The sequence below is a fragment of the Beta vulgaris genome, chromosome 5, assembly GCF_026745355.1.
Source record: "Beta vulgaris subsp. vulgaris cultivar EL10 chromosome 5, EL10.2, whole genome shotgun sequence".
NCBI lineage: Eukaryota > Viridiplantae > Streptophyta > Magnoliopsida > Caryophyllales > Amaranthaceae > Beta > Beta vulgaris.
In genome coordinates, this window is record NC_079206.1 from 39,994,939 (window position 1) to 40,018,324 (window position 23,386).

Genomic DNA, 23,386 nt, shown 5'->3' on the forward strand with positions numbered 1-23,386 from the left:
ATAAATAATTAGATACATAAGAATATCTACTATAATTCTTATATCATACTCAACTATAGCTATATACATTGAACATAATGACATATATAATATCATTCTCAACTATAAATATATATCAATAATCTAAATGTGTTTGTTATTTATGGTTTAAATGACTTCAATTCCAACAACCTTGAGGAGTCGGGGTCAATCGGTACCAATTTCCATCTTTCTTGCACCGTATTATATACAGTGGCGTATCCAAGAATTACGGGATGGGGGTACGGATGAGAAAAAATCAAATAAAACAAAATACAATACTTGAGTTAAGTTACGACTAAAAATTCAAATCAAAATACAATGCCAATATCAATTAATGATTCAAATTACAACTAATAGACTTTTGTGATTTTCCTCCACTTCTCTTCCAAAAAGATTCTAAACTTTTGTTTTTCATCTTCCAAATCTAGTATAAGTAAACATATTATTAGTATTAATACCAAAGTTCCTTGTTTCAAATTACATTTCACAACATTGAACATTTAATTCCAAATTCAACTAATTTCAATTCACAACCTCTATTTCAATTTTACAATCTCTAATTTCAATTCAAGTAATCTCAATTTCAATTCAAGTAATGAAGTAATATCTGATTTCAATTCAAGTAATTTCAATTCAACTATGCAAGTAATTAGTAATCTCTAATTTCAATTCAACATTTAAATCTCTAAGTTCAATTCAAGTAATCTAATTTCATAATTCATAATTGCACAACATTTAAATTTCATTTTCATAATTTTTTATTTCAATTTGAAATATTAATTCTGAATTCATATCAAAATGAGAAATCTATCATTTATAAATTAGCAAAAAGCCAGAAATTATAAAAAAATTGAAAAAAAAGTGGCAACGGCTTACAGAGTTACAGTTGCTGAGTTCTGCTTCTTACTGCCGCTGCGGGGGTGGCGTCTCGCGGTCTCGTGGGCTCGTGAGTCGTGGCGACAGAAGAACTCCGGCAAAGGGCAAAGTGCAGGGGCGGATCTACAACAAGTCGGCCTCCGGCTGCAAAATTGCGACAACAACGTCTACAAGTCTGGGCGCTGGCTCACCGGCTGCAAAGTGTGAAAGTGGCGACAAGAAATCCGACAGCCCGGCACTCCGGCAGGCGAAAAAGAAAGAAAGAGAGAGAAAAGAAAAAAAACGTTATCTTCAGACTGACCAGAGGAGAGAGAAAGAAGGGGAGTAGAGCAGTAGACGCGTGAGTGAGAGAGAAATTAAATGAGGAGCGTCTTTTGTCAGTCTTGGGCCCCGTTTCTTTTTTTTTTTCTTTTTTCTTTTATTTCCTTCAAAAAAAAATTTGAAAATGGGGGTACAGCTGTACCTACTGTACCCCCAGTGGATTCGTCCCTGATTATATACTGTTCGCGCTTCTCACAACTATGAAAGCTTGAAATCGCTAAATTAAGGCAGACATGCAAAATTGATTCGTGTCACGATTACTTGAAAGAATCCCTTTAGTGGACTAGATGTAAGAATGTCTATGACAGATTTACTTGACATATTTAAGTTGGCCAAGCAGTTGGTGCCTTGGTGGAAGATTGCTCAAAGGTATCGTCTAGGTTAACCAAGGGTTCTCCTTTTAACTGTTTCCAAATAGTGCAAGCTGGAACTCTTCCTGCGCCAAAAGCAAGAGAACAATTAAACAATGGTGTCAATTAAATATACTTCAGTTAAGCAGGGAGGAAGGTGACATCAGAAACCTACTAATGAATCCCATGAGAATACTAACCTTGTGTATTACGCCATCATCAATTATGGAGCTTCTCAATTTCTTAAATAGCTTATACAACGCCTCCACTTCATTCTGTGTGACTGCACATATCAAAGCTAACGAAAGAGAAGGTCAAGAAAATTTATTCGTACACAGATTATCTTATGCGTTAAGCCCTTAACATACTTTAAAATACTCCTCCAAAGTTGTATTTGAGAAATCGTGTAAACAGATTAGCATCTACCCTTTGGAGCTCCAATGAAATCTTTTTTAGCTTAGATCATTCTCCCATGAGCAAAATATTAACATGGTATATAACAAAAGATAAATGGCTAAAAAAATAACAATAAAATGGGGGAGGGGGGAGGAAATGAAATCAGAATGAAACATACCACATCCAAGGAACACCTGGTAATTTAACTTGCACACTTATCCCGTACATATCGAAGATCAGCTTCACGTGGCAATGATTCGAACATTCTTTGTATTGTTCCGATGTTCAAAGTTGAATCTAGTGATTATAATAACTCAGTCAATCTAGGGGCATTGCATCGTTGTCATGTTATAAAAAGAACAAGGACGTATTAGGTAGACACCCTAATAAAGAGACTTCTCGTAATTACAATCCCTTAATTGTTTCAACAATTGGTTATAGAAAAATAAAATAACCATGGAAAGAACTTACATACGATGGTCTTTATAGATGTGCATACAACTAAAAGTGTTATTAGAGACACTTCATCTAAAATAATCTTTTCAAATGTCAACCCTTGTATATCAAACCAAAAAAGTAAAAGCTTATTTTGTGTGGCGAAAAGGAAAACCAATTTCCTATACAATAAAAAAACCATAACCAAGGTTGAAGTAATTAACCGAAGAAAAAATAAGAAAATCTAAATAATTGAAATGCTGCCTTAAAAAGCACCTAGGACATCGGTCGCGTCAATAAACTAGTCTGCTTTCGATGTTTTTTGTCTGCCTTTTTCATATTTAATTCTCTAAAAAAATGTGTTATTTGGATATAACTTAATTATCTAGAATCAAACTATACTTTTTATGAAGCTTCCTAAATACATTGATTCAATTTATATCAATTTCAATTTATTGTTTACTATTAGGAATATTTGTCATTGTTTCTTATTTTTATAGTTACAAAGCTTCCTTGTTTCTGACAATTTATGCTCATAATTTCTCTTTTATTAATAATTATTAGTTGCATTCATTGAAAGAGTTGGTGAGAATCGAGTGATATAGGTTCGAACTACATGTTGGAACATACATGAAAGGTTCGGAAAAAAACAAGCTAAGCTAGCTCCATACAAGAGCAATCCAAGCTTAGTCGTAAGTTCTAATCAATTACGCCCCGTTTGGTTAGCGGTAATAAATTTTAGTAGTGGTAATGATTTTTAGTGCAAATTTATGAAGGCATTTCCATACCATATCAATGGTAATGCTACTTTATCCTAAAACATTTATTTTCTTCCCAAAATTCATTATCATCCATTACCACATGGGAAAGTGGTATTGGGTGGTAAACAGAAGACGGTTAAGATTTGAATAAAAGATGACTCAAATTTATTCCAAGTAAGCACAAAAGTTACATAACACATTTCTCTATAAATAGAGGAACGATCATCAAGCAGAAAACAACGAACAACACACAACTCGCATTTACTCTCTTCTTAGTGTAGCCTAGCCTTAATCTAGCCAATTCCCTTCTGGGGTTACAGTTTAGTTCCTTAGACTTGGAACATGTTCTGGCGCCAAGTTTTGTAATTCTTCAATTGAAGCAAGAAACCATGGAGGTAACATTCTTCGTGCTTTCCCTTTAGTTATCCAGCCTGTCTTATCCTTTTATGTGTTGCAAAATCTTTCTTAAAGTTTGTGGTATGTATAGGAATGTTTTGTTGTAATAAAAAGATTAATCATTGCATGCTCTATTTATTGCTTTTCGCCTGAATTTCATAGGTGTTGTAGTTTAATCATTAATTAAATTGCAGCAAAGTAAGTTAGCAAGGTTTAATCTAATTAAAACCCGTAGGGACTAAGCCTCTCGTGGCATTTAATATCAAACTATTATTGGATGTGCATTGACTTGTTTGCAAGGTCAACAAACTAATTTTGCACTAACAAATTTTTTGGCGATGACAGTGGGAGGAGAAGATTCATAATCAAATTGTAAAATTTCTTCTTCATATTCTTTAACAATTTCTCTGTAAAAAACAGTTATTGTCATTTTTATTAAAAATGTCGGAAACACGTTCTAGAAAGAATAAGGAACTTGCTAAGGATGAATCTAGTTTCCAAAACATGGAAACTAGTTCTTCAATCCCTCAAGAGACTATGGTACAATGTAACAATGGTTAACTAATTCACTATGGTCATGAAGAGTCAAGTGGAGAGATCCCACAAAGCGAGGGATGATCTCCAGGTAGTACTGATCGTGGACTTATACATCATCAAATGTATGGAAAGTTCACAGAGATAATGAAGAATTTACTGTTAAAAGCCAAAGAGAGTCAGAAATAACAATTTGATTCTAACTAAATAACTCTAGCCCATGAGTCTGCCAGACTCTTCACAAACATCCTCCAAGGAGAATATTGAAATTAACTCTAGGCAAATTGATAGGATACTCGTAGATATCATCGATACTATGACTGCAACTTTCACGACAATTTCTAAGTCTATCGCCACTGAAATAATTACTCGCCTAGAACCACTATTCGAAAACACTATCAGTTAAACGAGAAATTAGTTAAGGCTTTAGAAAAGGTCCTGTAAAATAGAGCAAGTGTAATGCACCATACACTAAGAAAATTTTATTTTTTGTAATTTCAACGATTTTAGATTATTTTGGCGGGAATATGGCGCCAACTTAGATTTGTCAAACTTTTATCATAGTCAAAATTTTATGAAATAATTTTTCTATTAAAAAATAAACAAAAACATTTAAAATGAATATTTGAATACAAGAGAAAAAAAAAATTAAAGCCATGTTATGGCCGGCCATCATGGCTGGGGGGGGGGGGTTTGATTTTTTTCATAACTCTCTAATTAAGGTGTAGGTTTTAAATCTTTGTTTGATTTCCTAATTTGTGGTGAAGGTTACTAGCTATTCTACTTTTATAAATACCCCGCACTTTAAGCCATCTTTTCCACACAAAATTTTTAGAGATTTCATCTCTACTATATAAGTTAAGTGAGGAGGAAAGGTGTCCCCCAATTAAATAACTATATTACCCTTACTTTTTTAATTACATCAATTTTGTTTAATTTTTTTAAATAATAATGGGTAATCAATCAATCAAATTATATATGCCAATTTTAAAAACTACCATTGGAATAATTTAAAATTTTTGGTTAAGAAAAAGGAAATGCTAAAGAAGTTTACAAAAAAAACTAATTTAACAAATTCAATTGAGAATATCAAAATCCTCCATCAAAAGAAAAAAATTGGCAAAATAAAAAAAATCAACAAAATACTTCCACAATCTTATGGTTAGGAAAAATTGCCACAACGATCATTTTAATGGGTTTATATAATTTCAATTTGTATAAGTCAATTACATAGAGGACCATAAGGTCAAATCAAGAACTTATCTGAAATTATTTTTGCTGAAAAGAACTTCTATTAGTTGAACAAAACATATCCTTTATTGAAAAAACTGTAACTTAAACTATTATAATGAGTTATCGCTGCATATATGCGTGTATGTAAAAGTAGGCACTCGACATTACGAAATAACACAATAAAAAAACTCGTCGTCGCACGCATCGCGTGCTTAGGAAGCTAGTACTCTCTTACTTCAAGGTTCTTCTTTATCTTCTTATATTCTAGTTTTATATTTCCTATTCAAGTTCTAATTTTTTTGGGTTAAGAAAAATTTCCATGTTTCTTACTCAAAAATATTATGTTCATGATAGGATATTCATGTTTAAATTCATGATTTAGTTCATGTGATAGGTTAATTATCAGATTTTTATATTATTGGTTTGTTAGGAAATCGTTCAAGATTAAGACTAAGTGGAGATACTAGTATACTTTTTGTGCAAGATCAAGGTACGTTATGTAGCTAGATCTTTTGAACTGTGGTTTTATGTGACAAAGTTGTTTATTAATTACTTGTTGGATTCAGAAATTTGGTTTATAATGATTAGAATATTTTATTATTCACTCTTGGAAGTGAAAAGAAAGAATGATTTTATCAATCATTTTTATATGTGGAAGTTTTTTTTATCCTTTTTGGAAAATTAAATTATTTTTATAAGGAAAAGTTGATTGGTTTTTATGAACTTTGAATGTTCAAAAAGTTGTTTATGAGGAAATGAGGTTTGATCATGACTTACAAGTCATATTATTATTATTTCCGCTTGATTAACATCAAGAGTTTCAAAGTCCACATGGTGACAATTATAGTTACGCCATGATATAGCTCCGTGATGAGATGACTAGCTTGGGGGCGTGCACACTTAGCGAAATAGAAGGGAAGATAAGAAGAGTAATTCTTTTCAAGATTTTTTTTAAACCAAGTTGTTTGGAGAGAGTTTGTTCTTAAAAGGTTATTATTTGAATTATTATTCAAGTGCCTGGAAAGAGTTTGTTCCTAAAATGTTATTCTTTAATTATTATTAAAGTGTTTGGAAAGAGTTTGTTTTAAAAGGTTATTCGTGATTGTTATTAAATGTTTGAAAATAGTTTATTCTTAAAGAGTTATTTTTGAATTATTAGTGATATAGTTTTCCAAATGAAAAATGTAATTGCGAACTAACAAATGTGTTACTTATCTAGTACATTTCGTACTCAGTTTTATACTGACATTTATTTCCTTTTTCCTATTTGGCTTTGCCCTGTTTACCTTTTTGCTATGCAATTTTGCAGGTGAATTTTGGATGTACATGGGATCATACTAACAACGGAATCTTCACCTTGATTAGGGTGTTTTATTTATATCGAATATTGAGACAATATTTTCTTTTATTAATACGAAGGATTATTTTTTTTGGTTAAAGTCTTACGCTGCAAGTTATTTTTGTTAGTTAATAGTTAGTTGCCGAAAACGTGTTATTGACGTTGCGGTAATACTCCTAAATTACTCAAATATTATATACTAAATTATTCATTTTAAAGCGAGTAATGTGGAAGTGTTACAACAAGGGGAAGTTGTGGCACAATGCCAGATATTCTTCCAATAATTTCCCTCCAAGGGTACATATCTCCCATCCTGAAACTAGAGATCCACTTATCTCAAGTGATCCACAAACATCCTCCCGTTAGCACTAAACAAGGGCAATACCCTTGAGCCATGGAGAAGATAATCATGGAAACCTTAGGAGAAGTGATGGAATGGCAGCGGGCGTGGATCCATGCGTATGCACATCAAAAGGAGGATAGAGCTAGGAGAGGTAGTTTTGTTGCAAACAAAAATAGTGCACCGTATGCATATGCGCCTCATAACCAACCAAATATGGATGAGATTCCTTCTTCACCTGATGCTTATATCCCTCATAACCAACCAACTATGACTGGTATGCCTCATTATGGGAATATTTCGGAGTATGGCCAGCCCCAAGCTCTATTTGCCCAAGCAACTGTTTCTTATCATCAGGGGATGCCCACAAATGGACATATATTCTTACCGCAAATGGCACAAGGAGCAGCCAATCCTAATTTTATGCAACACTGGGAGATTCCTATGGGAGGTTATCGAAATCAACCTTTCAATCCTAACCATAATCCTGCATATATCCAACCAGGATGCGTGGGGAATGGGAATATGGGATACCCTGGAAGGCATCAGGATCCATTGGCAACAAGTTGAGGCATTAGTCCAAAGACTAGTAGGGGATAATTCTAAGAGAAGTCAGAGGTAATTAGGTCAAAAACCTGACCCAAAATGGATTGATAATGTTAATCCATTTCCTAGAATGTTTAAGATACTTGACTTTACATTGTTCTCATGCAACGACAGAGTCTGTGCCGAGGAACATTTAGTTAGGTTCAATTGTCAATGTAGGGAAACAGCTGACAATGACTTCTTAAAACATAGAATGTTTTCCATGTCTCTAACCGAGACGGATTTTTGGTGGTATACCAAGTTATTATCAAATTATATCCTCTCCTGGTAGGACATGCAAGTTTAATTTACAAAAAACTTTGCAGCCACTAAACCCCGAGTAACCCTAAGTGATCTGGCCAGAATCCAACAAAAGCTAGGAGAGTCTATAGAAGACTACCTATCTGGATCCAAAATGGCTAATATTATGTCTCATGTTAGCATTCCTGAAAGAGAGTTTGTACAAATGGCTCAACAAAGAATGTCAATTCGGTTTCGAAAAAGGTTCGATAGTCATGTCTTTGGCGATTTTGTTTAATTAGAAGAATTAGTTGTAAGATATGAGAGAATCCTACATGCTGGAAGTGCCGCAAGGCACCAAAGTTTCTTCTCGTAGAATGATAAGCCCTTCCACTTTGAAACTGCACAAGAAGTGGATGTGGCATAAATCATTCATGGAGTACCTTGTAATTGTTCGCCTTTAGGGATTAAAGAGTTTCGAGCGCTAAAGGATTTGAAATTTGGGCAAAAGAGGACATATACATTATCTAACAAAAAGATAAAACTGGTCAGAAGGCATCAAGTAAGAACTGATGAGGAAGTTAAGGGTAAAAAATACTGCAAATGGCATGATGCAGTAACTCATGACACTTTTGAATACATCTCTTTAAGAAATAAAATCGATGAAGGAATTGATAAGAAAAATATTATGTTTCCTGATGATGAAGATGTTAATGTAGTTGGAGTAAACGAACCATTTAAACTATTTTGTTGTATGGTAGAGACTAATAATGTGGAATGGACGAACCATTTGAACTATTATGTGGTATGGTAGAGCCTAATAATGTTTTTATTGTTACCTTGCCGACATCTCAAGCTACTGAAATAGGTAACCAACTCTTCAATAGATTGCTTGATGAAGGAATCTTTGTTATGCCAAAGATAGCTGATGAAGAAGGATTGAAAGATATGTGCAGATGGCATATGAATAGGTCACATGCAATAGGACATGCTAGGTATTCATAAGATTCCTAACTAGGCAACTAAGTCTCAAGAGACTGGTTGTCTCATAAATGGAACATCATGAAATAAAGGCCAACTTAGCCAAAGTTAAGGCCCCTGTTCATTCCAACCAAGCTCCAAGCCTGGTGATGCCTGAGGAAAGAGCTAAGACCTATAAAGAGGCTGCTAAAAAATTCTCATTGCGAACCAAGGCAATAAAAGGCTTGAAGGCTCTAAGGAATTGAATGTTCTCTCATCACTAGGGGAAAAAAAAGGAAGGGTTGCGGAGGAAGGGCTGCGCTTTTTCTAAAAGCGCAACCCTACTAGTGAAGGGCTGCGCTTTTGTACAAAAGCGCAGCCCTACACAGCAGAAGGGCTGCGCTTTTTTATAAAAGCGCAACCCTTCACTTAGTAGGGCTGCGCTTTTAGAAAAAGTGCAGCCCTTCTTACTTCAGAAGGGCTGCGCTTTTGAAGAAAAGCGCAGCCCTTCTTAAAAAAATTTGAAAAATTCATCTTCGCGGGCTTCAAATATTAAGCGGGATTCGTCAAATATATTATCCCTCATTCTCTCTCCTCTCTCACGTCCCTCATTATCCCTCATTCTCTCTCCTCTCTCTCATCCTCTCTTCTCTCTCAAAAACTCCCATAAACGTTTGCGACAAAAACCATGAAATGATTTGCACTAAACATGCCGACGGAGTCCGATTGCCTATTGTGATACCTTTTCGGAAGCGAAACGGGCAACCGAGTCAAACTCACCGCTGTGCCGTGACGTTTAGGCTTTTTAAGCCATTCGAGTTTGTTTAAGCCTCCAAATAGGCATTTTATGTTTTTCCGAATTTTTTTTCCCCCTTAAATTATGTATTAGGATTTTGTTTTATGTATTTAAACATTATTAGGTTAATGTTTGGAGGTAGTTCTTGTATTTTCAGATCTATAATGTTCTTGTATACTTCTCTTTGTTTATTTTGATTAATGTTCTTGTATACTTCTCTTTGTTTTGATTAATGTTCTTGTACTTCTCTTTGTTTTGATTAATGTTCTTGTATTTTCATCTTTGTTTTGATTAATGTTCTTGTATTTCCAGATCTATAATTTCTTCTCTTCTGTATATTAGTTTTTGTTCCTTTTTTTCATTTTCGTTTCATTCTTTTTTTTGTTTTGGGTTTAGTATTTTCGTTTCGTTTCTCTTCTCTTCTGTTTAATTTCAAAAAATGTGAGATTATGAGTAAAAAAATGTCAAAAAAATTTTATTTTTTTTTAAATATTTTTTTTGGTAGGAAGGGCTGCGCTAGTTAGGAAAAAGCGCAGCCCTTCTAGCTTAGAAGGGCTGCGCTTTTTCCTAACTAGCGCAGCCCTTCTAAGCTAGAAGGGTTGCGCTTTTTCCTAAGTAGCGCAACCCTTCTAGCTTAAGGGCTGCGCTTTTCTAGCGTAACCCTACTTAAAAAGTGAAGGGCTGCTACTGAAAGGGCTGCTGTCAAAAAGCGCAGCCCTTCTTCATTTTTCCACTAGTGCATTATGCATATAGGCTAACCTTTGGAAATGGTTAGAACTCAAATCATTTCAAAAATCCTGCCTATGTACCTTCTTATCAGCGCCAACTCCAGAAAAGGTCAAGAAGTCAAGGACAAACTAAAAGCAAAGGTCTCAAGTCACGCCCTTCCTCAAAAGGAAAAGAAAGGAACTAAGTCAAACTCATGTGCCCGAAATTCATAAACGAAGGGTAAAGTCCATCGGGACCAAGGAGATATAAAGATCAAATAAGTAGTAAGGACATTGTCACTACAAGATGTCCAAAACTGACCTAAAATTAGGACATTAAAGATAAAAGAGCTAAGAGCAAAAGCTTCTGGAACAAGAGCTCAAATTAGCACTGAAAATGTGCAAGAGTCCCTTATTGCAAACATAAGAATTAATGAAGACGCTCTACAAGATGGTATCACTAAATTGTTGCCTTTGGAAGAGGAACAGGGTGGTGCATCATCTACAACGAATGATGGTCAACAACCTCGAACACTAGTAGAATAAATGCTATTTGCTGCGGTTAAAAAGTGCCCTATTGCTGCGGTTTTGGGTGCGCAGCAATTAAGAGGGCAGCAATAGGTATTAATTATATTGCTGTGGTTTTAAACCGCAGCAATATCTACCAATATTGCTGCGGTTGTTAGTCAAAATCGCAGCAATATTATAATTTTTTATCAATTTAACACGTAATATTGCTGCGGTTTTTGGCCCAAAACCGCAGCAATATATATTTTTTATATTAAAAAACTACCCCTATTGCTGCGGTTGCTTCCTAAAAACGCAGCAATAGGTGCACATTTTAAAAAAAAAAATAAAATTTTAATATTCATACTCTTTTCAATGTTAAATGTACGTAAAACAAAAAGTAACTAAAATAAATTAATAAAACATATTAAATATGTATTGAGTAGAAAATAAAAAATTACAGTAACTAACAACAACAGTAACTTGAAAAAAAAAATACATACAAAAATTACAACACCAACTGAACAAAGTTACATACAAAAATGAAAAAAAAAAGAAGAGAAAATCGAGCCACTACCAGTGAACACCACCGCAAACTATCGGCCAAACCGCACGATTCCGGTGCGAAGGAGGCGCAGATGAGGGATCCGGTGGTAACCGGTAGGCGAATGAGGAGCGAGGAAGGCGAGATTTTTGGGGTTTGCAAAACCTAGTGAGCAAATTACCACCACGAACCAGCAGATAAATCGAGATTATAAAAGGGGGTAAATGTTCGAATGAAAGGAACAACGAACCAACATATAAATCTTCGAAATCAAACGGAAGGAACCACACTCTGCTTCGCTTTGCGGCTTCGTCGACGTCGGAACTTTCGCATGGCGGCTTCGTCGCCGTCGGATCGTTCGCTCGTTCGATAGCTTCGAGGGATGACGGGAGACCGACGAAAAAGAATGACCGACAATGGCGATCTGGTGTTCGTTCGATAGCTTCGAGGGATGACGAGAGACCGACGAAAAAGAGCGACCGACAGTGGCGATAGACGACGAAAAAGAAAACGACAGCGGCGATAGATCTGTGACGGTTGAGAGGAAGAGAGAGGTTGAGAGGAAGAGAGAGGATGAGAGGTTGTGAGGAAGAGAGAGTGAGAGGAGGAAAACGGCGTGTTGGATGAGAGAGGGGGAAAAATGAGGAAAAAAACCCTAGCATATATCTTTTATACTTTTTTTTTAATTATTTTTAATGATATTGATGCGGTTTCTGGTAGGAACCGCAGCAATATGTTAAAATATTATTTTTTAATATCATTTTAATATATAGCTGCGGTTTATGCCAAAAACCGCAGCAAAATATTTGGTCAATTAATGAACTTTTTTTCAAAAAATTTTCTATTTATACCATATTGCTGCGGTTTTAGGCCGAGACCGCAGCAATATATTTATTTTATATTTTATCTTTCTTTTTACGTGATATATTGCTGCGAATAGGTAAAACCGCAGCAATATCACCGCAGCAAATAGCATTTATTCTACTAGTGGAAGAGGTGATTCTCTTATGAAAAAGACGCCAGGAAATGGCTTTAATCAGGACTATGATTTAGAGTTTGGATCTGAGGATTTGGACTTATTGGTGTCAGACAGTGACTTAACGTTAGATGGAGACGAGTGATGAATGAGCCCCAAACAAAAATGGAAGAGGGCCAAAACATATAGTGTAATGTGGTCATACTACCAACTGAGTTTAAAAAGTCAGAAGACCAAGAAGGACTCCAGACCAATACTACATCATCGGAAGATGAATTTGATAAGGAAGAGAGGACATGTAAATTTAAAATCACTTCTTCTCAAACTTGTTATCTTATTTGATTGCACCTCATAAGAATAGGCCTTATAAGACATCTCTAAAAGCTAGCCTAGAGAAATTAATTACAGATAAAATTTTTAGGTATGTTTATGTTGATAATAAGCATACTAAAGCAAATGAAACTAATCACTAAGCAACTAAACTTAACATGAACTCTTCAATGAAAAAAGGATTAACCAAGTGTTACCATCATTTTTAGATATACGATAGCATTTATTTGGTCATTGTATTAACCTCACAAGGTTTAATTTCGCCTAAATATGAAGGCCTAAGTAGAGCATAAAGCGCATTGGACAAAGTCAACATAAGTCAAAGTTAACGAAAGAAGACCGTCAAGACCATCAATAGATGAAAGTCAAGAATAGTAAAACTACAATTAAGTGGTTAAAGAACGATCATGAGACGGATCAACATAAGGAAGAATGTGCAAGGCTACAGTTATTCAGCACCATAAGACGGTTGAGATTTGAAACAAAGCCGATTCAAATGTTTTCCCTCCTAGTAAGCACAAAAGTTACATAACACGTTTCCCTATAGATAGAAGAACGATCATAAAGCAGAAAATAATGAACAACCATAACTCGCATTTACTCTCTTCTTAGCATAGCCTAACGTTAGTGTAGCCAACCCCTTTCTAGGATTATAGTTTAGTTCCTTACACTTAGAACATGTTCTAGCGCAAAGCAAGAAACCATGAAAGTAACAACCTTCGTGCTTTCCCTTTAATTATCCAACCATGAAAGTAACAATCTTTCTTAAAGTTTGTGGTATGTATGGGAACGTTTGGCTTTAATTAAAAGATTAATTATTGCTTGCTCTTATTATTGCATTTCGCCTGAATTTCATAGGCATTGTAGTTTAATCAATAATTAAATTGCAATAAAGTATGTTAGTAAGGTTTTACCTAATTAAAACTGGTAACCCCAAAGACTAAGCCTCATGTGGCATTCAGTATCAAACTACTAGATGTGCATTGACTTGTTTGCAACGTCAACAAACTGATTTTGCACCAACAAGTTTTTTGACAACAGTGGGAGGAGAATATTCATAATCAAATTGTGAAATTTCTTCTTCATACTTTTAATAATTTAACTGTAAAAAACTGTTATTGTCAATTTTTAAAAAATATCGGAAAAACGTTTTAGAAAGAATAAGGATCTTACTCAAGATAAATAAAGTTTCCAAAACATGGAAACTAGTTCTTCAATCCCTCTAGAGACTAGGGTACAATGTAACAATGGTGAACCAATTTACCATGGTCATGAAGAGACAAGTGGAGAGATCCCACAAAAGGAAGGCTCATCTATAGATAGTATTGATCATGGACTTATACATCAAATGTATGTAAAGTTTACAGAGATAGTAAAGAATTTACTATTAGAAGCAAGAGAGAGTTAGAGACAACAATTTGATTCTAACTACAGAACTCTAGCCCATGAGTCTGCCAGAGTATTCATAGAAATCCTCCAAAGAATGAGTGAAGAGAGTATTGTAATTAACTTTAGGAAACTTGATAGCATACTCGTAGATATCAACGATCCTATGAATGCAATTTTCACGGTAATGTCTAAGTCTCTCGCCACTGAAGTAGTTACTAGTCGAAAAACACTATCAGTTAAATGAGAAATTAGTTAAGGCCTTAGTAGAGGTCGCGTTAAATAGAGCAACGGGAAGTTGTGGCACAGAGCCAGATATTATTCCAATAGGTTACCCTCCAAAGGTACATATCTTCCATCCTAAAACTAGAGATCCACTTATCTCAAGTGATCCACAAACTTCCTCCCATGAGCACCAAAGAAGGGCAATACCCTTGAGCCATGGATATGGTAATCATGGAAACCTATGGAGAATTGATGCAATGGCAGTCGGGCGTGGAGCCATGCTGGCACTAGGCGTCAATACATCATCAACACTAGGAGATCCATTTCCTAGAATGGATTGATAGAGTCAATCCATTTCCTAGAATGTTTAAAGAACTTGACTTTACCTTGTTCTTAGGCAACGACAGAGTTTGTGCCCTAGAACATTTAGTTAGTTTCAATTGTCAGTGTAGGGAAGCAGCTGACAATGACTTCTTAGAACATAGAATGTTTTCCATGTCTCTAACTGAGACGGATTTTTGGTTGTATACCAATTTACCATCAAATTCTATCAACTCTTGGTAGGACATGCAAGTTCAATTTACAAATCATTTTGCAGGCGTTGAACCCAGAATGACCCTAGGTGATCTGGCAAGAATCTAACAAAAGCTAGGAGAGTTTGTAGAAGACCACCTATCTAGTTTCAAAATGGCTAATATTAGGTGTCATGTTAGCATTCGTGAAAGAGAGTTTGTACAAAAGCCTCAAGAAGGAATGTTAATTTAATTTCAAAAAGGTTTGATGGTCATGCCTTTGGCGATTTTGTTAAGTTAGCAGAATTAGATGTAAGATATGAGAGAAACTACAAGCTGAAAGTGCAGCAAGGCACCAAAGTTTCTTCGCTCATATTGAGGTGCTCTTCCACTTTGAAACTGTAGAATAAATGGACGTGGCAAAAATCATTCATGGAGTACCTTATAAGTGTTCGCCTTTAGAGATTAAAGAGTTTCGAGCGCTAAAAGGATTTAAAATTTGGGCAAAAAAGGACATATACATTTGATTCTAAGAAATCCAATGCCATTTTCCAATGGTTATATCTAATAAAGGATAAAAATGGTAGGAAGGCATAAAATAAGAACTGATGAGGAAGTTGAGGGTAAAAAATATTATAAACGGCATGATGCAGTAAATCATGACACTTCTGAATGCATCGTTTTTAGAAATAAAATCTAGGATGAAATTGATCAGAAAAATATCATGTTTACTGGTAATGAAGATGTTAATGTAGTTGGAATGCATGAACCATTTGAACTATTTTGTGGTATAGTAGAGACTGATAATGTTTCACTATTACCTTGCAGGCATCTCAAGGTACTGAAATAGGTAACCAACACTTCATCAGATTGCATAATGAAGGTATATTGGTAATGCTAAAGATAGCTAATGAAGAAGGATTGGAGGATATGTGCAAAAGGCATATGAATGGGTCTCGTGCCCAGAATTCAGAGGGTTCCTAACTAGGCAACTAAGTCTCAAAAGACTGGTTGTCTCATAAATGGAACAACATACCATGGAGCTAGAAGCTTACAAGAACAACTCAGCTAAACCTAAGGCGCGTGTTAATTCCAACGAATTTCAAAGCCCGGTGATGCTTGAGGAAAGAGATAAGACCTATAAACAGGGTGCTCAAAAATTCCCATTGTAAACCAGGACAATACAAGGGTTGAAGGTTCTAAGGAATGTAATCTGTTCTCATTGTGCAAATAGGCTAACTTTTAAAATGGTTAGAACTCAGGTCATTTCAAATTATCCTAGCTATGTAACTGCTTATCAGCATCCAATCCAGAAAAGGTCACGAAGTTGATAGGGAAGAGAGGGCAAGTAAATTTAAAATCACTTCTTCTCGATGCTTGTCATCTTAAATGCACCTCACAAAAAAACGCCTAATAAGACATCTCTAGAGGCTAACCTAGATAAATTAATTAAAGATAAAATCTCTAGGTCAGTTCATGTTGATAATAAGCACACTAAAGCTCTGTTCCTAAATGTTGATTTTGAGGGAGTTCGTTTAGGCAAAGTATTAGTGGACACTAGAGCCATTGTTAATATTATGCCACTCTCTGTGTTTAGAAAACTAGGAAAAACTATAAAATATTTGCATATTATACAAATCAACATAATTGATTTTTCTGGTTTGTCAGTGAAGTGGAAGGAATAACTATCTTAAAGATAAGGGTAGGAACTAAAACTACTTATTCTAGTTTCTTCATAGTCAAAAGTGGTAATAATTATAATGCCATACTAGGAAGAGATTGGTTACATCATGATTATGTTATTCCATCATTAGTCCACTAAGTCCTAATCCTATGAAAAAGTGACACTTATGAAATGATGGTACAAATAGATGACGAAGTTTGTCAAATTATATCTCATGATTCTGGTTTTATCTAGGACTCCCTAAAGGCAGTTCCTACTATCAAAATTAAGGTTGCTCTACAACTTAAGTCACAGACTCACCAAGCGATAGAAGATTAAAGTGCTATTCTCATTGAAGAAGTCGAGGACGTCCCAAAAGTTGAAGACATTCAATCAAAATATGAATATATTCAACAAGCGCCACACTACGATCAACCACTGTATCTTATTAGTTTATAGAGTTATAATGTATTTGTCTTATATAAGTTTATTATGTCTATAAACCAAGAAGAATGATGTAATGTGTTTACCCCTATTGTTGAGAAAGTTATGAAAGATTTAGTTTTTAGAAAATACCAAGAGGATTTTCTTATAAACTCTAACGCATGTTGCTCAACTTTACATGAAACTGAATCCTGAGAAGAGGATGAGAAAGTATGGTAAAAAAAGGGAGAATATTAAACAGGAAGTTCATGATCAACTACAGGATATAAATTTAGGGGATAGTGAAAATCCACGTGTTACTTACATAAGTAAGCTCCTCGATCACTAACTAAGAAAAAAAGGAAATAATAGAAATTCTAAAAGAATTCAAGGACTTTTTTGCTTGGGAACATCATGAGATGCTTGGCAATGATAGGAAAATAGTAGAACATAAACTACATATCAAAGAAGGATTCAAATTGTGGCACAAAGTCCTAGAAGACTAGCGCCTAAACTGATAGAGCCTATATAAGAGGAAATAGACAAACTCCTTAAGGTAAAGTTCATAAGGCCTTGCCAATATGCTGACAGGATTTCTAATATAGTCACAGTAGGTAAGAAAAATGGCAAGATACGAATCCGTAATGACATTAGGGATTCAATAAATCAACACCTAAAGATCAATATCCCATGCAAGTAACTGATCTCCTAATAGATGCAACATTAAGTTATGAATACATACGATTCTATGGATGGTTATGTAGGATATAACCAATTAAGGATTGCACATGAGGACTGTAATAAAACAGTCTTGAGATGTCCAAAATCATTAGGCTTGTTTGATTATGTGGCTATGCCATTTGGATTAAAAAATGTTGGAGCCACATACCACCGAGCAATGGACGCAATCTTTACGGACATGATTAGTAAGATCATAGAAGTATATGTGGATGACATACTCGTGAAATCAAATTACTTTTCACGATATAAAGAGCATTTTTGTTATGTCATTCAATAGAATGATAAAATATCACCTACAAATGAATCCACTCAAATGTGCATTCGGAGTTAAAGCTGGTAACTTCTTAGGATTCCTCATTCATAAAAATGAAATGAAAATTGACCAAAGAAAAAGGCAAAAGCAGTATTGGCAGCCAAGCCACCTTCTAATAAGAAGGAATTACAAAGATTGCTTGGACACATCAATTATATTAAAATATTCATAGCCAATTTATCTGGAAAAACTAAAAACATTTCACCTTGCTAGGAACATAGCATGAATCAGAATTCAAATGGGGCGAGGAGCATCAAAAGGCCTTTGACCAGATCAAACATGATTTGGCAAGTCCACCTATATTGATCCCTCAAAGGAACATAGAAAACCATTAAGGTTGTATCTGTCTGCCCGTGAAGATTCCATCGGTAGTATGCTTGCTCAAGAAAATAAGAAAGGACAAGAGCAGGCTATATCCTATCTCACTAAAACCTGCATGACACAGAGAAAAGGTATACCATGGCAAAAAAAAAAATGGTGTTTGTGCTTACATGATGCATCAATCAAGCTTATACATTATTTCATAGCGTTCACAGTAGAAGAAGTATCTCCAACAGATGTAATAAAATATTTGATATCTCAAGCATTTATAAAAGGAAGGTTAAGCAAATGGAGCCTACATTTATTGTAATTCGACCTAATATATGTGCCACAAAAGGCAGTTTAAGATCAAGCTCTAGCTGATTACTTCGCAACTCGTCCTTGTTGTGACTCAGGAATCATTGATGAGGACATCCTTTCATAGGTCTTGTTCTTTGATGGATAAATAGCAGGAGTTGGAATATATATTCTATCTCCAGATGAGATTCCAACTAAATTAGAAGTAACCCTAAAGGGTCCATGCACCAACAATAGAGCTAAATATGAAGCTTCGTTGATTGGATTGGAGATGTTGCTAGAATTGAGAGCTAAGAGAGCAAATATATGTGGGGATTCTCAACTGGTCATTTATCAAATGACTGAAGAATAAAAATGTATATCATGAGTATCACATGAGTGTGGAAAGAAAATAAACAATTTGAGGAACTTACTTTCATACGCATTCCCAGAGAAGAAAATAAAGTAGCAGATTAGCTATCCTAAATAGCTTCTGCTAAAGAAGAAATACCTTCACAAAATGAAGATATCATTCTCCAAGTGAAGACCCTAGGGTCTCTTAATGAAACAGATAAAAGAATATCAAAAATCATATTGGAAGTCTATAGAATTTCAATATTAAAGGAGAAAAAGAACTGGAGAGATAAAATTATTCCTTATCTCCATATTCCAACTGAGACAAGAGTGCCAAATAGAGTCAAAATGGCAGCAACTAAGTTTTGCATGCAATTTGGTGAACTACACAGAAAAGGATCCAAAATGATTACTTCCGAAATGTGTGGATATTGGAGAAGCTCTAACTCTCATGGTAGAAATTCACCAAGGGCTATGTGGTGCTCATCAAAATGGCCTAAACATGAGATGTTTATTGCACAAGCATGGCTTCTACTAGCCCACTATGAGAAAGGATCGTATAGATTATGCTAAAGGTCGCAAAAGATGTCAGATGTTTGGACTCATCAGTAGGGCACCAGCCTCATAACTAAAGTACATTCTTAAATCTTGGCCTTCAGAGGATAGACAGTAGATGTCATATGAGAAATCAATATTGCATCCTCTAAAAAGCATTCATACATTCTAGTGGTGACTGATTTCTTCACCAAATGACTGGAGGCAATACCCAGGATGTAATAAATTTCTTGGAAGAGAAAATCTTTAGAAGATTTGAAATTCCAAAAACAATAACCTTTGATCAAACCATAGTATTCAAGAACCCTGACTTACTGGATTATCTTAATCAGTTTGGGATTACTAAGTTGCATTCAACACCTTACTATGCTCAAGAAAATGGTCAAGTTGAGGCTACTAATAAGATCATAGTAGAAGGGATCTCAAAGCTAATAGATAACAATCCGAGAAAATGAGATGAGTTATTGTTACATGCCCTATGGCCCTACATGACCTCTAAAAGGGAAACAACAGGAGTTACTCCTGTTAACTTAGTTGATGGAAACACTTCAGTAATCCCCACTGAAGTGAACGTAACGTCAAGAAGGGTAGCCTAACAAATAGGATTATCTGGAGATGACTATTCACAAACAATGAACATCAAATAATGGATGTTCTAGAAGTTATGAAAGAAGCTTTAGCCAAAATGAGGATCCAAAAAGAAAAGGTTGTTAGGGCCTACAACAAAAAAGGAACTGCCGAAAGAATTCCAGGAGAATGATTAGGTTTGGCAAATGTTTTTGCTAGAAGCAGCTTATAAAGATCCACAATTAGGGAAATGATAACCTAGGTGGCAAGGTTTATCTATCATTCATAAGAAAAGGTCTGAATTGCATACCTATTAAAAGATATATATGGCAACATAAGATATAGATCCTATCATCCATCTATATGGGAATAACATGATTCTTTGTTTCAACAAAAACATGCAGAATTGTTTCAAACAACAATGGATTATTAAAATTACAACATTCGTAATAATGTTACATCTTAGACATTCTAACATTGTCTAACAGCTAAACTACGATTTTTAATTGCTGGCCAAGCATTACAAAGTTACTCCTTTTGGAGAATCATGCTTTGTTGTACAACCATGTCTTTGAACATCTCTTGCCTCAAATTGGCAAGCTTGGTTCGTCCTTGGTGTAGCTTATGCTTTTTAGTATCAATGGAGCTCTGAAGTGAACACTTCTCATTGATAATGTTGATCTCCTCTCTATTGATCTCAGCTACTAATTAAAAGAACTTAAAGAATCTTTGATCTATTTACTAAAGTTTTTGAAGGATTTGGCTTCAAATTCTAAAGAAGCTTCCTCTTCCTGAAGTTTTTGAGATGAGAATTTGAGAGATTGAACTCTTAATTCAGCATTATATTACAGAATAAGAAGGGTTTCTTTGACATAATCAAGGCAAGGTATCCAATACTCAAAGCCTTAAGAGGTTAGGGACTCCAAAATCTGTTTGAGTATCTGTGCAAAAGCTTAATCATAAGGGTTGTTTGTAAGGGTCAAGCCGAGGTCCTATATTTAGTCTTCTTATTTTATATGCTTATAAGACTCATCACCGATAAATGATCACTGCTAACAGAGGCAGGCTAATTCCTTACAATGATGGATGTTTGCAAATTAACCACTTTCCCTTCACCGGACTCTTTCATCACACTTGCTTCTTAAGTTCTTCAATCTGCATCATAAAATAGAGAAGCCAAGTTAGCAAGAGAGTGAAGTCTGGTTTTATGAGGATACGGATTCATATAGAGGAAGTATAAGATGACTTCACGACGAAAGAAAGGAAACCAGTGCCATAATAGGATTGTGATGATGATGAAGAACCTCTAAACACAAAGGTAGTTAAAAGCTCATTATTGCTCTTCAAGGGTGTGATTTCTACAGGATTAACATCTTTTGAAACCACTTATTCCTAGCAATAGAAGGTATTGGTATGACAATTTTTGTAGCAACAAGAGAGCTTGGAACTTCAATATCTAAAGGACTTGACTCCAAGGGATCCTCACTGTTGAGTCATGTAGTATTTTGATGATTGTAAACAAATGATGATTATCTAACTAACATGTGTGTTTGAGATGTGCATATTACATTAACATGAAACAAGTCATCAAAGGTTGAATATATCACATCATGAAGGTTTTCCAACAAGTGAAGTTCCTATAAAAAGAGTTCCTATGAGGAACACAAATAGAGCGGTTCCTAGGTACATCCTATGAGGAACATTGAATATGAAGTCTGGAGTAGTTCCTGAGTGGGAGCAGCAATATAACGTTTCAGAGTTGAAACAAGAAGTTCCTGAGCAGGAACTATGAGTGCGAAGTTTCTTAAAGGAACTAGCACACTGAAGTTCCAAAGGTGGAGCATCAACATGCGGTTCTTGAGTTGGAGCAGCATGGAGCATGAAGGCAGAAAATATGAGTTTATTTTCTAGGATTCATGTAAGTATATGGAAATATGAAAGGTAATGGAACAAGGTCTAAAGGAACTCGTAAGGTCAAAGGAACTCGTGGAACTTAGAGTCAAAAGTATTTAAGAGTCAATAAATCTGATGCATATTATTATCTTAATCTATAAGAATTTATTTAGAGTTTATTTCTTGATAAATCTTTACGTGGTTAAATATTTATAAATAATGTGCATTAGTTATTTTAAGATAAGTTTTAGTTTTAAAATAAAAGATAAGTTTTAGTTTTAAAATAAAAGATAAGTTTTAGTTTTAAAAGATAAGTTTTAGTTTTAAAATAAAAGATAAGTTTTTAATAAAATCGGTTTCTTTGGAAATATGATTTTAATTAATTTAATTTTATCTTTTCAGTTTTTGGAAAATAAAAGACCTAGATTTATAATACGTATAATGAGTATTGTTAAAGAAATTGTCTGTCTGTTCCTCTCTAAAGGAACAGACGTGAGTCTATTAATCTAAGTTAAAGGAACTAACTATTACAAGGAACTAGACTTAGGCGTGCAATAATATAACGGTACAATTATGAAGTTGAGTAAGTCATGCCTAAATAATAGGAAATCAGTTTTACCCAAGTGAAAATCAGTTTTAATAGAAAATCTTTTAAGGAAAAGATTTTGTTTTTTTTGAAAAAGATAAGAAAATATTTATCCGGTTTTTATGAATATTTTATTTAAAAGATAATATTTTCTTAAAGATTAAAATTAAGTTTAATTGATAAATCTGTTTTATAAACTAACTGATTTTCGGATAAAGCTCAAGGAACTCCTATTACTTAGGAGTTGTGGCTAAAATATATCCACATTCATATTGAGATCATGGTATCATGGGACATGATAAGGAACGTGTTCCTTCGTGTAAGGAACATCATGGGATAATGGTTTAACCACTAACACATGACTAATCCCACGTTCATTCTAAAAGACTGCTATAAATATACAAGTTCAATTGAGTTTTTAATTGTCTGACTGGTGTCTTTCCATAGTGTTAGACTTATGTCATTCCATAAGTTTGGCTTAAGGAATAGCGTTACAAAATAAATATATAATCTATTCCTTGTTTGAGTCAGTTCCTTTGAGTTTCAAGTTCCTACGAGTGCCATGTTCCTTTACAGTTATTCAGTTTCTATATACTAGAGTTAAACTAAATTATCAAGCGTCTGTATTTGAGTTTCGGGTTAAAGGGTTTGAGTGAACTCTTGTAATGGGAACTTGGTAAAGGGTTTGAGTGAATTCTTGTATTAAGTTCGAGTTAAGAACTTGAGTAAGTTCGAGTTAGGAACTTGAGTAAGTTCTTATTGTGTATGCGTAGACTTAGGGTGAAGTCTATCTAGGGGTGAAGGGTTTGAGTAAACCTTTGGTAAAGAGTTGTGGGAACTCTTGAAAGACTTAGAGTTAAGTCTAGAGTATAGAGTGGAGATTGTGAGAGAGTTGGAGTTCCGAGTGGAACGTGAGTATGTAAT

The 23,386-nt window shown here is 34.7% G+C and overlaps 1 long non-coding RNA gene across 1 annotated transcript; it reads right to left on the minus strand.

Annotated features, from left to right (window-relative positions):
* Window positions 1–1,242: 1,242 nt before the first annotated feature.
* Window positions 1,243–2,179, minus strand: LOC125493967 (uncharacterized). Its single transcript, XR_007270326.2, has 2 exons — window positions 1,769–2,179; window positions 1,243–1,654 (listed from the first exon to the last, which is right to left on the minus strand). It is a non-coding gene; the product is annotated as an uncharacterized LOC125493967 (long non-coding RNA).
* Window positions 2,180–23,386: the final 21,207 nt, after the last annotated feature.